At 44.6% G+C, this 13,812-nt stretch overlaps 1 protein-coding gene and 1 pseudogene across 1 annotated transcript in view; both read right to left on the bottom strand.

The window, feature by feature from the left end:
* LOC129014591 (U3 small nucleolar ribonucleoprotein protein MPP10-like) overlaps positions 1–13,812 on the bottom strand; it is a 138,614-nt pseudogene that overhangs the window by 66,994 nt on the left and 57,808 nt on the right.
* The window catches only part of FAN1 (FANCD2 and FANCI associated nuclease 1), a 139,444-nt gene that overhangs the window by 106,253 nt on the left and 19,379 nt on the right, over positions 1–13,812 (bottom strand). Inside the window, exon 7 of the mRNA XM_054451990.2 lies at positions 12,182–12,289. The gene's annotated coding sequence lies outside the window, so the exon portion shown is untranslated. The remainder of the gene's footprint in view (positions 1–12,181; positions 12,290–13,812) is intronic.

The raw sequence follows: 13,812 nt of genomic DNA, 5'->3' as shown, positions 1-13,812 counted from the left end.
ACCCAGGCTGGAGTGCAGTGGCACAATCTCAGCTCACATTTCATTTCATTTCATTTTTTATGACAGGATCTCACTCTGTCACCCAGGCTGGGGTGCAGTGGCACTATCTCAGCTCACTGCAACCTCCACCTCCCAAGTAGCTGGGACTTCAGGTGTGCACCACCACATCTGGCTAATTGTTTTTCTATTTTTCATAGAGATAGGGTTTCGTCATGTTGCCCAGGCTGGTTTTGAACTCCTGAGTTCAAGCAATCTGCCCACCTCAGCTTCTCAAAGTGCTGGGATTACAGGCATGAGCCACCATGCCGGACCTGTTTAACATATTTTATATGGTGTTTTAGTTATTCCCAGGATAGGAAGGCCCCTGTTACTCGAATCTGGCTGGTAGTTCTCATTCATTTTTTAAAACTTGTGAGTTTGGTTCATTTGTTTAAAAAATGGTGTCAATTGTGTGTTCTTTCTTTCTCACCCCTGCTATTTCCTCTGTATTTGCAGTTTTAGTATCATGCATGTTACACAAAATGACAAATGTGATTCAGTGGATGATTTAAGGGAGAAGGACAAAAAAACACTTACTTAGTACTTGTCATCAAAAACACAGAATTGACTTTTTTTCCCTCTCAACGGAGGAGTCATATGGGTAAGCCTTCATATTGCAACATAAAACTATTTCTGACAAATAAGTCATTAACATTATTTAGTTTGAGCAGATTATTGTAAATGTTACCTTGAAAAACAAAGTGCCAATAAATTGTAGCAGCATTAAAACAAACAAAAACAAAGACAAACAGAATGTTGAAATAATTTTTTCACATCATACCTTCTGTTGCCATGCCCCAACTTCCCATCTTCTGCCTCACCCCAAGAGTAAACTTCTCCTTCTGAAGACAGGGCAAGGCAGTGCTTTCCTCCCGAGTTCATAGCTACTTTCTTAATAAAACACATGCTGAATGGGTTCAAGCAATGTTGGGGTAGACACCGACTCTGTCTCTCCAATGCCTAGTCTGCCACCTGCACCACACCCAGTGGCATATAGCTAATAAAAGAAAAAGCAACAGTAACACCAGTTTTTAAGCTCAATATCCCCTACATTTAGTAATTCATAAACCTAATCCATGTTTTAGACATTTTTACCACATAGAAATAAAATTTAAAGTTAAAAATCACAGGAATGTTTATGCCTTTATACATGCTCTATCAAAGTTCTGGAAATGAAATAAAAACACGACTATTAGAAATTCCAAATTCAGAAAACATATTGTGAAAATAAAATCTTCTCCCTGGAAGCTCTTCCATTTTTGTCTAGAATACCAACTACAATTAACACCAAGAAAAGCAAAAAACAATTTAATTATCTACTATATGCAAATCTCTGACAGTAACAGCCACAAAAACATACCCGTAAAAGAACACAAATACATTTTAATATTTCAGCAGGGCAGCGTATAAACCACATGGGAAAAAATGCTTTTTTTTTTTTCCATCTAAGTGGGAATGTTTTAGGACACAAAACATCTATGATTAATTTTTTAAAGAACATGATGAATTTAAAAAGACACACACACACAATCAGACTGCCATTTTCCAAATGAAGGCAAACATCCCTCCTGATAAAAACTTAAATGCTGTTCCATGCTGTTTCAGACATCTTTCAAACGTGCTGCCGCACTGACATAATAGTAAGGAAGCCACAAGGGCCAACGCAGGAAGTGAAACCCAAACTCAGGTGGATAAATGAGCCCCACCCCAAAAGCCAGCTTCTGGTGGGGAGGGTGTGAGGCTCTCTGGTGCACAGGGTGCAGGGTAATGCCGCGCGCCTCCAAGGACTTGGAGCTCCAAAGGGATGCCCCTCAGTGACTGTGAATAAGAAATAAGAAGTAACAACAACACAGAAAGCTGCCCTTCTCAGCCTCAGCACTGTCAGGGAGACAGAGGCTTGCCCCTGAGAATTCATAACTACAACAGGAGTTGGCAAATTATGGCCCATGGGCCAAATCAGGCCCATCATTTGTTTCTGTAAATGAAGTTTTATGGGAACACAGCCACACCCACTCATTTATGATATGTCCAGGGCTGCTTTTGTAGTTGCAACAGAGACCATGTGGCCCAAAGCTGAAAATACTATTGTGCCCTTTACAGAAAGTGTTTACCAACCCCCACCCTAGAAAAAGGACAAAATGAAGATATTTTGAAACAATCAGAATTGACAATCAGAATTAACCAACGAAAGAATTTCACTAAAGTAAATTTCACTAAAGTAAATTGAAAAAGATATGATAAAGGAGAAGGAAATGATTTTATAAAAATCATTTCCATAAATCATTTCCATAAAAGGAAAAAATCATTTTCCATAAAAGAAAAAAGATATGATAAAAAGGAAAAAATCATTTCCATAAAAGGAAAAAGATATGATAAAGGAGAAGGAAATGATTTTATAAGATCTGAGACGTAACAAATGATGGTAAGAAATGATAGTAAGCAAAGATGTGCAACATTTGGCTAACTCCAGAAAAAAACCACGGTCCATATAAAACAACCAAAACAACAACAATAATGTCTATGGCAGAGGGGAATAAGTCAGAACCCAAACACTGGGTAACAAGGGGTCACTGACTGGGAGGAGGGGAAAATACTAATTAACTTTAGGTTTTTAAGTACATATGTTAAAATAACCAGAGAAACAATGAAAAGAAACAAAATTCTCCTGAGAATTGACAAAGAGGGGGCTATATTTCAAACCTTTTTATGAGGCTAGCCCACTGCGACACTTGTGCTAGCAGTCTGCCTCTGACACGGTTCACAGTGATCCCTGCTTCCAAATATACGTGCTCCTGTATACAGGCACAACCCATTTGACTGTGCCTCGCTTTACTGTACCTCGCAGATACCGTTTTTTACAAGCCGAAGGTCTGTGGCAACCCTACACTGACCAAGTCTATCGGCGCCATTTTTCCACCAGCATGTGCTGACTTAGTGTCTCTATGTCACATTTTGATTATTCTTGCAATATTTTAAACTTTTTCATTATTATTTTGTCTGTTATGATGATCTGTGATCAGTAATGTTTGACGTTACTGTTGTACTTGTTTTGAGGCACCACAAACCACACCTATAGAAGATGGTGAACTTAAATGATAAATGTTGTGTATATTCTGACTGCTTCACCAACCAGCTGTTCTCCCATCTCTCTCCCTCTCCTCAGACCTCCCTATTGTGTCCCTGAGACACAACTTATTGAAATTAGGCCACTTAATAATGCTACAGTGGCCTCTAAGAGTTCAAGTGAAAAGAAGAGTTGCATATTTCTCACTTTAAGTCAAAAGCTAGAAATGATTAAGATTAGTGAGGAAGGCACACTGAAAGCCAAGACAGGCTGAAAGCTAGGCCTCTTGCACCAGCTACCCAAGAAAAAGTTCTTGAAGCACAATTAAGTGCAACTCTAGTAAACACACAAATGATAAGAATGCAAAATAGTCTTATGGCTGATACAGAGAATGTTTGACTGGCATAGACAGAAGATCAAAACTGATACAACATTCCCTTAAGCCAAAGCCTAATCCAGAGCAAGGCTCTAACTCTCTTCAATTCCACGAAGGCTAAGAGAGGTGAGACAGCTGCAGAAGGAAAGTCTGAAGGTAGCAGAGATTGGTTCCTGAGGTGTAAGGAAAGATGCCGTCTTCACAACATAAAAGTGCAAGGGAAGGTAGCAAGTGCTGATGTAGAAGCTGCAGAAAGTTACCCAGAAGATCTAGCCAAGATCAGTGATGAAGGTGGCTACACTAAACAACAGGATTTCAACATAGATGGAACAACCATCTATCGGAAGAAGACGCCAGCTAGGACTTTCATAGCTAGAGAGAAGTCAATGTTTGCCTTCAAAGCTTCAAATCTTTTGTTAGGGGCTAATGCAGCTGATGACTATATTAGTTGAATTCATTAAAGTCAATGTTCATTGACCATTCTGAAAGTCTTAGGGCCCTTAAGAATTATGCTAACTCCACTCTGACTGTGCTCCAGAAATAGAACAAAACCTGGATGGAAGTCAGCACATTTGTTTACAGCATGGTTCACTGAATATTTTAAGCCCACTATTGAGGCCTACTGCTCAGAAAAAAAGATTTCTTTCAAAATATTACTGCTCATTGACAATGTACCTGGTCACTCAAAAGCTCTGATGAACATGTACAAAGAGATTAAAGTTGTTTTCATGCCTGCTAACACATCATCTTTTCTGCAGCCACGTGGATCAAGGAGTAATTTCAACTTTCAAATCTTGTTATTTAAGAAATACATTTCAGTCTCTACTAAAAAATACAAAAAATTAGCCAGGCGTGGTGGCGGACGCATGTAGTCCCAGCTACTTGGGAGGCTGAGGCAGGAGAATGGCGTGAACCCGGGAGGTGGAGCTTGTAGTGAGCAGAGATCATGCCACTGCACTCCAGCCTGGGCAACAGAGCAAGACTCTCTCAAAAAAAAAAAAAAAAACAAAGAAATACATTTCATAAGGCTGTAGCTGCCATAGATAGTGATTTTTCTAATGGATGTGGACAAGCTAAATTGAAAACCTTCTGGAAAGCCATCACCATTATAAATGCCATTAAGTACATTTGTGATTCATGGGAGGAGGTGAAAATATCAACATTAACAGGGATTTGGAAGAAGTGGATTCCAACCCTCATGGATGACCCTGAGGGGTTCAAGACGAGTGGAAGAAGTGACCTCAGATGTGGTGGAAACAGCAAGAGAACTAGAATTAGAAGTGGAGCCTGAAGACATGACTTAATAGACTATAGTATACACATACTTTTATATCCACTGGGAAACCAAAAAATTTGTGTGACTTACTTTGTGAAGACACTTGCTTTATTGTGTTGGTTTAGAACCAAGCCTGCATACCTCCAAGTATGCCTACAGCTCCCTCTCCCTGAGTGTGGGCTGGACTTAATGACCTGCTTCTGATGAGCAGAATAGGGCAAGAACAATGGAGTGTGGTCACTTCTGTGACTCAGTTACACAGGACCGTGGCTCTGTCTCACTCCACTCTCTTGCTGCTGCTCCCTCCTGTGCCTCCCTTGCTCTGGCTGACAGTCAGTTGCCATGCTGTGAGATGCTCTATGGACATGTGGCAAAGGACTGAGTGAGGGGAGGCTCTGCCAACAGCTCATGAGGGACCGAGGCCTCAGTCCAAAGGTCCACAAGGGACTGAATCCTTACTCAGACAGCCTCAAGATGACTGCAGCCTGCTGAGATTCTGAGCTGGAGGATGGAGCTATGCTGCATCCAGAGTCCTGACCCAGAGAAACTATGAAATGATAAATGTGTGTGAGACAGAACATTACATCAGAGTATCTCACTCATGAATAGGATCTCCCAAAAATCTAAACAAAACAATCACAAACACAAGCCAGATACATATCCTGACCAAACTGGATTTATCCAAAGAATGCAAGTTTGTTTAATATGAGAAAACCAATTAATCCAACTGACTATACCAATCCATTAGAAAACATCGGCCAGGCGTGGTGGCTCATGCCTGTAATCCCAGCACTTTGGGAGGCCGAGGTGGGTGGATCACAAGGTCAGGAGTTCAAGACCAGCCTTACCAATGTGGTGAAACCCTGTCTCTACTAAAAATACAAAAAAAAAAAAAAAATTAGCCGGGCATGGTGGCAGTTGCCTGTTGTCCCAGCTACTTGGGAGGCTGAGGTAGAAGAATCACTTGAACCCAGGAGGCAGAGGTTGCAGTGAGCCGAGACTGCGCCACTGCACTCCCGCCTGGGCAAGAATGAGACTCTGTCTCAAAAAAAAAAAAAGTCTATGAAGGAACATTTCAAAAACACACAGAAAGAGTGTTGAACACTCCACTGATGAATAGAAACAGAAGGAAACATGCCTAATCTGATCAACGGCTTCTACTCAAACCCCACTGGAAGCCTGCAAACGCTCCTTCTGTGCCTGCTCCAGTCTGGATCAAGGCAGGAGCCTCTGCCAACTCCTACCCAGAATCACACCGCAACCCCAGCTCGCACCATGAGCTCCCATTCTCCCACACAAATGGGAAAAATAAAAGAGAGGTACGCTAGACAGAAAGGAACAGAATTCATTTAGAGACTATGGCACTCTATAAAGAAGATACAAGAAATCTTCAGATACACTAGAATGGAGAGAGCCAAGTAGGTCACCAAACATAAAGTCAGTATATAAACATCCAATATTTCTATATATCAGCGGCAATCTTTTTTTTTTTTTTTTTTTGTGACAGAGTATCACTCTGTCGCCCAGGCTGGAGTGCAGTGGTGCGATCTCGGCTCACTGCAACCTCCGCCTCCCAGGTTCAAGTGATTCTCCTGCCTCAGCCTCCCGAGTAGCTGGGATTACAGGCACGCATCACCACGCCTGGCTTATTTTTAGTTGAGACGGGGTTCCCCATGTTGGCCAGGCTGGTCTCAAACTCCTGACATCAGGTGATGCACCCGTCTTGGGCTCCCAAAGTGCTGGGATTACAGGTGTAAGCCACTGCACCGGGCCAGCGGCAATAAATTTTTTAAAAGATAGTATTTACAATAGCAAGGAAGAAACACATCTAATGAGTGATACACAAACAAAAATTGTAATACTTTTGTAAACATGATGTATTTTCAAAATTAAAAAAAAAAATTGGCCAGGCATGGTGGCTCACACCTATAATCCCAGCACTTTGGGAGGCTGAGGTGGGTGGATCACCTGAGGTCAGGAGTTCGAGACCAGCCTGGTCAACATGATGAAACCCTGTCTCTACTAAAAATACAAAAGTTAGCCAGGTGTGGTGGCAGGAGCCTATAATCCCAGCTACTCTGGAGGCTGAAGCAGGAGAATGATTTGAACCCAGGAGGTGGAGGTTGCAATGAGCCAAGATTGTGCCATTAAACTCCAGCCTGGGCAACAAGAGCAAAACTCCATCTTAAAAGTTTTTTTAAAAAATTTAAAGATTATACAAAAATATCTTAGAACTCTAGCTACTTCCTGCATACCATAGTACTATTAATCTTGAGAAATGTTTTAGTGCAGATCCTTGCCTGTGCTAAGAACCACACAGCACTGTTAGCCACAACTGCCTCAGGCTCAGTGACACTGTGACACAGAAAAAGTGCCCTTACCTTCCCATCAGCTGTCACAGCAAAGAGGGTCTGCTCCCCTTCGATTAACTGCATGGGTCTGAGAGTTGCGAGGGCTTCACAGGGAGAGGGAACTTTGACTTTTGCACCTTCAATGCCCCTGAGCTGGCCCCTATGATCATGTCCCCATCCATAAATTGTTCCACTGCCACCAACAGACAGATTCCAATCATCTGGTCACCTACAACACACAACAATGAGCATTTGCCATGGGAAAGAACAATGCACACAGCCTCTTGTGCTCATGATCAACATTACTGCTTGTTTCTAACATAATAACCTGTTCATCCACTGCACAAATTGTTCATCTTGCTCTCTTTTAAAAATGTCTTGGCTCTCAGGCAGTACACCCATGTTTTCACCATCTGCCATTAATTCACAAATTTTCTTAGGCACTTAAACAAAATTATTATGATGTTACAAATCAAACACTCATCTCAAACAAAACAAATAAATACTAAGGAAAAACAGAAGGAATCCCTGCCTGAAAATATGAGGGAAGAGCAACATTGCAATGTTATGTTTCATGGGCAAAACCAATAATGACTGCATCAAGTCTAACATATTAAAAATGTCTAGACAGTCTCATTCTATCTGTAGTTTACTAAAAATAAACTTTAATTGAAATTCACAGTGTCAGTTCACTCATTTTCACCTATGTGTTATTTTCTTTCCTTTTTTTTTTTTCTATGGTGCGATCTCAGCTCACTGCAAGCTCCGCCTCCCGGGTTCAAGCAATTCTCCTGCCTCAGCCTCCTGAGTGGCTGGGATTACAGGCGCTCGCCACCACACCCGGCTAATTTTTGTATTTTTAGTAGAGACGGGGTTTCACCATGTTGGTCAGGCTGGTCTCAAACCCCTGACCTCGTGATCCACCCGCCTCGGCCTCCCAAAGTGCTGGGATTACATGCCTGGCCCTACCTATGTGTTATTTTCTTTGATATTTCTTGGCAAGTGAAATTTTTCTGTGTCTCATAACATTGGCATCTTGTTACACTATAGCTAAATAAAGAATGTTTTTGCATCCCAAAAGTGATTCCAAAATATCATGCAATACCTCATCAAGAAACAGACGGGGCAATAGTGTTCTTTTGTCAAGGGCCACAGCAACACGGGAGACCATGCAGTACCTCCGGAACCAGGCCCACTTGTGCATCTCGGCACAGCAAGGCAGAGTGTCCAGCTCCAGGTCACAAGCAAGAGCTACCAGTACCTGCAGGCACCGAAAATGACAAACACAGGAACACTCAGAAATGCAGTGAACAGGCCAAGGTTTCTGTGGCTCCTTCTGCAGGACCTCCTATTCCAGGATGACTGCCATGGGCACAGCAAGGATACGGCCACCATCAGTGATGTGGCGATCTCTGACAGTTCCTAGCCACATGCCACACAACTGCTACAACACTTGTTGCCTGTATCAGGTGACAAGAACAGCTGTGCATCTCAAGGCATGCTAATAGTTACAGGCTTATGGTTTAAGGGTTTAGATTACATGATCATTTCTTGAGTTTTCTTCATATTTGACTTCAGCAATACCTACAGCTGCCCTCAGAGGCCTAAAACACACAAACAGACTGCACATGCCAGCTATCAATGGCTCTTTCAGTCAAATAGCCCTATTGTCACTTTAAAAAATAAGTGAAACATTACCTTAAAGAATGGGCTGTGGAGCAGCTATTTGCCACCCCTCACAATAGGATCTTCATATTCAAACTGCCTTTGCAAAGCTTTTGGAAGACCTTTCACCAAAGCAGCAAGAGCACTACCTGTAAAACTCTAAGAAACAACAGAACAGTATTCTATCGCGGGAATCCAGAGTACAGGGGAGGCTGACCATTTGTTTCTATGGTCAAATGTTTTATTATGTTGGTACTATTCCTTCTAAAATAAAAAAAAATGCTTATCAAAATTCTCAAGTAGGAAACAAGCTAAAAGAACATAAACACTAAAATAAAAAAGAGGAGTTTGAAGATTCATCTCAGAATGTTTGGTCTTGATTTCAGTACATCTGCTTCCAGAGAAATAGTCCCTCTCTGGCCCACAAATGCGGCCTGTCTGCTCACATGTGTAGGATCAAAATGGACTACTTTAGTCAGCAAAATAAAGGGGAGTCCATCAGTTAGCCTCATTGTCCAAGTCCAATCAACACAATCCTATGCTCACGGCTGTCGAGACAGATTTTCACAAAATCAAAGTCCAACTTGAACTCAGTATACACTGCAACATATGAAAAGTCTGGCTGTGACAAAGACTTCCTTATCCTTTTTCTTTTGAGACGGAGTCTCACTCTGTCACCAGGCTGGAGTGCGGTGGCGCCATCTCGGCTCACTCCAAACTCCACCTCCCTGGTTCAAGTGATTCTCCTGCCTCAACCTCCTGAGTAGCTGGGACTACGGGTGCCTGCCACCACGCCCATCTAATTTTTTGTATTTTTAGTAGAGTCCGGGTTTCACCGTGTTAGTCAGGATGGTCTTGATCTCCTGACCTCGTGATCCACCCGCCTCGGCCTCCCAAAGTGCTGGGATTACAGGCGTGAGCCACCGCACCCAGCCCAAGGCCTCCTTTTTCTTATGTGAAATTCCCCAACTCTTCTCAATGATTTAGAGGTTTAGATTACTAAAGCAACATTTTATTCCCCAAAGGTCACAAATCTAGAAATTGTACTAGAATGCTCCATACCAAAGCTCTTGTTTCCCCACCATTTTCTCCAAGCAGCCTATTTATGTTAATTGATTGCCCAAATTCAGTTGTAAGCAGCTTCCTCAATCTCTGAAGGGCCCACATTCTGTGACTGGTGGCTGAAGTGAGCAGAGAGAAAGTTATCAGAAGTCTGATGGTTTCTTCCAAGTAGGAAGACAGATGTAACTGTAATGGTGCCCTTTACCTAGGTCACTCAGTTGTGCGCAAGCTGCCAGCAAGGCCACAAGGCGAGGGACGATGCTTCTGTTAGAGGCAAGGTTGAGTCGGAAGTCTAACAGACATGTCACCAAGTCCATAGATGGACAGGAGAGGACGCAGCGGTCAGAGAGGAGTTCTTTAGGGCCTGTGAATGAACACTGTAAATATCCCTGTGTTTCACAAGCTAGGGACCAACCCATAAGAAGCCAACGAACAAGGGTGGCTTCACCCAGCCCCACCCACCAGAAGGCAACAGCTGGTGTGCCCATGCATGCCACTGCGAGTCGGTGAGCCTCGCTCTTCACACTCACACTTCCACTGTCAACCAAAAGCCTAAGAACCGCACCAGCAACAACTCCTTCAACACCAGGTGAGGAGGAGTGTGAGCCTGACAGCTGGACGGCGGGGACAGCTCTCTGTGTTCTATTCCATGCCTCAGCGGGGCCTGTGGGAGCACTCACTCCAACACAGCAGAAGGCAGGCCGTCAAGCACTACATGGACACGTGCACGTGTCCATGTTGCTCCAGAAACAATCCACAGCCAGTCACGTAACCTTGATCGCCATAAGCCCCTCCCTTACCAGCAGCTGGCATGATGGGATAGATGGTGAAGCACCAGCCCCAGCCGTTCACAGGCCTGTCGCTGATAAACTTCCACTTTAACTCATCCCCCGGGATGCACAGCTCGCTGGACCAGTCGGACCACTCTCAGCCTGGGGGAGGAAAGCGCACCCTGGGGTTAGCTTCACTCCATCACTCAGTCAACACAAACTTCCTTAGACGCAAAGCAGAATGATTTCCGTCATGTGTGAAGAGCAAGTTCCTCCAATCCAAGCTCTCCCAAGCCGAAGTGCACAGTGACACATCACTCTTGGGATTCACATTTCAATACACACCATTCTTCAGCAAACACGCTTGAGCCCCTGTACCAGGTACCCAGGAACTGAGGGCAGGCGGGCAGGCACTGCCCTGGCAGAAGCCACCACCCAGTGGGGAAATGACCCCACCAGCCATGATACAGTGAGTGGCCTCCAGGTCTCCAGCACACACCAGGCCAGGGGCCATTGGGACGTTTCCGGGAAAGCTCTGATACAACCAGGTGGCCAGGCAGCAGAAGGAAGAACCCTAGCTCTCCCAACAAAAGGCCCATGTGTGTGGTTCAGCACGGCCCAGAGGAGGCTGCCCTTGAGGGAGCAGAGGGCCTGGCTGCTGCGGACATGAGCGGCGGTGTACTACAGCATCTCAGAAGGCCAAGAGAACCCCGCCAGATTTCTGCTTCAGAAGGACCATCTGGCAGCAGCTCAGGGGTGGCCCATAAGCACTTTCTGCTGGACGCAGAAATACGGTCACATCCAACAACACTACTGAAAACTACACTGGCAAACATCTGTCAAAGCACCAGAAAAACCCACGCCCACTGGGACCATACCAGTTCATGCAAAGCTTTACTTAACTAAGTAACGCTGTGTGAATAAAGTTTTCCTGGGACACAGCCACGCCCATTCACTGGCATCCAGTCTGCATGTTGTTATGACAGAGTCTGCATTACCTGGCCCTTTACAGGAAACACTCGAGATGAAGGATAAAGAGGTCTTAGAAAGTGCATTCACACACCCCTGCACTGCCAATTCTAAAACACTTGGTAAAAGAGCATTTCACAAGCCCCCAAAGACATCCTGATCTGTCCCTGCTGGCCTCATGGAGCCCAGCAGCAGAGACAAGCCGGACACGTGGCTACCTCCACCTACATACAGAAGTCACTCCACACATGGCCATGCCCTCACTGCAGCCAGTAAGAAACAAACCCCTTGAAGAAGCTCTGTAGTATGCCAACCATGACCTCCCACGAGCCCTGGCACCCCACGTCTCCAGCACCTTCTGCAACTGTCTGGTGAGACAGGGCCCATCTGACAAGGATGTGGTGCACACATCACAGATAATTACTGTATTTAAAAGTATGGGAAAGAGGCAAGCAAACCCACTGTGTTTCACAGCTAAATAGCATATTGTCCCTTCCTGAAGACTTCGATGAGAATATGGTAGCAGCATTCTATCCTATAAATATGAAGGTTTGTGTCTACGGAGACACAGGTGGGCAGATCATGCCCTGCTCAACCTCCTGTCCTTACCTGACTGCACGGAGACGATCCTGTTGATGTCGTCCATGATTGTGAGAGGATTGTGGCACCTCTCTGTGGAGCACTGCCAGTCAAATTGCACCCTGAGTCCTTCTGCACCTGGAGGACAGGCGAGCACAAAACATAGCAACCACTCCAGATCAGCACCCAAAGTAGAAACAGTGCACCAAGGAGAAACAGTGAGACTAAAACCACATTTAACAGCTAATGAATAGCAGAAAGTCAGAAAGAACTGGCCTCAAAGATAAGCATCTCAGACTGACCACCCTTTCCCCAGCTCATCCCCACTGAAGATTATGTCTGTGGACTGGAAGGCCAGAAATCACTTCCACTTGGCCAATTTGTTTTGTGCAGTCACTCCCGGGCAGACTTTCCTACTGCAACCCCACTCCCCTGATCAAGCTTTACAGCGAACATCACACTGACCAGGGGGTGCGGGAATGCCCAGTGTGCAGCCAAGTCAGAAGGCAGTTGTGGGTCACCTGGGAAGTGAGGGGCATTTGAGGTGAGGAGCACCTCAACTTCTGCCATGTCCAGAGAACTGGAGAACCGCTTGGTATGGAGAACCCGCACATCTGGTGTGAGAGGTGTGCAAGCAGAGGCACAAGAGTTTTCCTTCAGGCTGGAAGATCTTTAAGGTCTAGCAGGGGATGGCACTGAGGGGCCAGGAAAGAGGCAGGGGAGGAAGGAGGGAAGAAGGAGGGATGTGGGGCACGGGCTCAGGTCCCCTCTTAGGGTTACAGGTCCCCTCTTAGGGTTACAGTCTGAGAGGCTCAGACTGGTTTTAAGATACTATCTCTGGATGCTCTGTTTGGGGCTGATTCTGGGGGGCCACAGGAGGTGGGGAGTAGAAGCAGGAACACAGGGAGGCAGCTAGGATGTGACTGCTGGGATGACAAACCGGGTGAGACCCCACAGTGCTCTAGCCCAGAATGTCTAGAGTGAGGGAAAAATGGTTGAATTTGGAATATATTTTAAAAGCAGAGAAAACAGGATTTTCTGGTGGACTGGATATAAAGTGAGAGAGAAACAGAAGAGAAAAAGGGTCACAAAATTTTCGTCTAGGCAAATGCTGACTAGAAATACCCTTTGTTCTTTAAATTTCTATCATGAAGTAATAGCTTAAAGTTTAAAAATGCTTTTCTGGGGCAGATGTAGTGGTACACGCCTGTAATCCCAGCATTTTGGGAGGCCTAGGCAGGAGCTCGCTTGAGCTCAGGAGTTCAAGACAAGCCTGGACAACATAGTGAAATCCTTTCTCTATATAAAATTTTAAAAATTAGCTGGGCACGGCCTATAGTCCCAGTTACTCAGGAGGCTAAGGAAGGGGAATCGCTTGAGCCCAGAGGCTGGGGCTGTACTGAGCCAAGATCATGCCACTGTACTCCAACCTGGGTGACAAAGTGACAAAGCTTTTCTGAATCTCACCTCATTCTAAAAGTTCAAGAAAACTGATTTCACATAAAAATGAGCAAGATACAAGTATAAGACCAAATACAATAAAAAGTTATTGTTAGAAAAAGGGAATAGGCTGGGCACGGTGGCTCACACCTGTAATTCTCAACACTTTGGGAGGCCCAGCTGGGAGGATCGCTTGAGCCCAGGAGTTTAAGACAAGACTG

This window comes from Pongo pygmaeus, chromosome 16, assembly GCF_028885625.2.
Source record: "Pongo pygmaeus isolate AG05252 chromosome 16, NHGRI_mPonPyg2-v2.0_pri, whole genome shotgun sequence".
Taxonomy (NCBI): Eukaryota; Metazoa; Chordata; class Mammalia; order Primates; family Hominidae; genus Pongo; species Pongo pygmaeus.
The sequence above is the reverse complement of the archived record's forward strand: the minus strand, read 5'-3'. Positions and strand labels throughout refer to the sequence as shown.